Source organism: Eurytemora carolleeae, unplaced genomic scaffold (assembly GCF_000591075.1).
Source record: "Eurytemora carolleeae unplaced genomic scaffold, Eaff_2.0 scaffold1031, whole genome shotgun sequence".
Taxonomy (NCBI): Eukaryota; Metazoa; Arthropoda; class Copepoda; order Calanoida; family Temoridae; genus Eurytemora; species Eurytemora carolleeae.
The window spans coordinates 28,707-30,073 of record NW_019396944.1 but is presented as its reverse complement, the minus strand read 5'-3'; the positions used below and the strand labels follow the sequence as shown (position 1 = coordinate 30,073).

At 32.7% G+C, this 1,367-nt stretch overlaps 1 protein-coding gene across 1 annotated transcript in view; it reads right to left on the bottom strand.

The window, feature by feature from the left end:
• LOC111710370 (inactive dipeptidyl peptidase 10) overlaps positions 1–1,367 on the bottom strand; it is a gene marked incomplete in the record, with an annotated part of 13,377 nt that overhangs the window by 703 nt on the left and 11,307 nt on the right.

The following is a 1,367-nucleotide window of genomic DNA, read 5'->3' as shown; positions in this document are numbered from 1 at the left end:
CCTAACTCCTTAAGTCGAGCCGAAGATCTTGCAGCTGTCATGCTGACACAAGCTGTCGTTAGAATTGGGTCGAAGATGGTGTCTTAAAGTCGGGTTTAAGAAATTACGACAAGAGCCGAAGCTTTTAAATCGCGGGCTCCGGAAAGATTAGGCTTCCAACTCTTTTCTATTTTGACAGATTCAACATTTTTTTATTTTTTTGAGTCGTTACTTTAGCATTCAAGACAAGTTTGAGACAAACTTTCATTCGTATCAGACAATGTACTATCATCAGTTATCTTACATATAATATTACTAGTTTTTTATCAGCAAATTGTGAAAAATGTTTTCTGCACAGTTAAGCAAATTGAGAAAGATATATTCTATGCAATCTGGGAACCAAGCTTAGGGACATATTCTTGGACCTGGCTATTTCGAAGAAAATAAAAACATAATCAAAGAAAATAATTAATCCCCGCAAACTCTAATTTTCTAACCCCATATCTTGACATTGTAAACCTTTAACTTTTCAAACTCTAACTTCCATTCAGTAGAAAATAGAAATCAGTATTTGAAAAATCCAAATGCAAAAGCTGACAGCCATTTAAAGGGAAACATAATTTAAAAAGTCCAATTCTTAACAAACTTTAAATCGACGGGGCAAAAATCCGGGGTTTTTTTTCGCTTAAAAGTATGTGCAAACTATGGCAGGGAACTGGAGCTAACAATAGTGCTCTGGACTCAATGTGAATGCAAATAATTTCCCAAAAACTGTTTCTAATATATGTCCAACATAAAACTAAGCAATCCAAATAGATTATCAAGTACAATAGGTGGCAACAGAAATAGATCAATTATACGCAAGTGTCAAATATAACAAGAAAAACGAAATTTTCTTACATTAGTTGACATGTTTTCCAAGATTAAATAAAAAGTGTAAAAACAGACAAAAAAGAAGTAAAAAATTGCACTTATTTTACTGCAAGATAAGCACAAAGTCTAAAATTATCACTATTATTAATAATTTTGTCGGACTCAAAAATTGAGTTGACGACACTTGTGACGTAAGAATACATAGATATAGAGATATAGAGAGTGTACAAATTCTACGTTGCCATCTATTGTACTTGATAATCTATTTGATGCAAACTACTACTATGCATTTGATAAATGGTATAATTCTCCCTATGGTCTCATAATACACCTCTCTTGGCCAACGTAGACTGTAGTAAGAAAATGTAAATATTTATTTTCTGTGTCTCCCGGTAAAACAGCGTACTAAAAAAGTTGACAGCAAAAAACACACTTTTCTGCGGTACTTATGTGTACTTTTAGTAATTTTGTGAATCATACATGCAACTTAAAAATTGAGCGATACATGTACACCT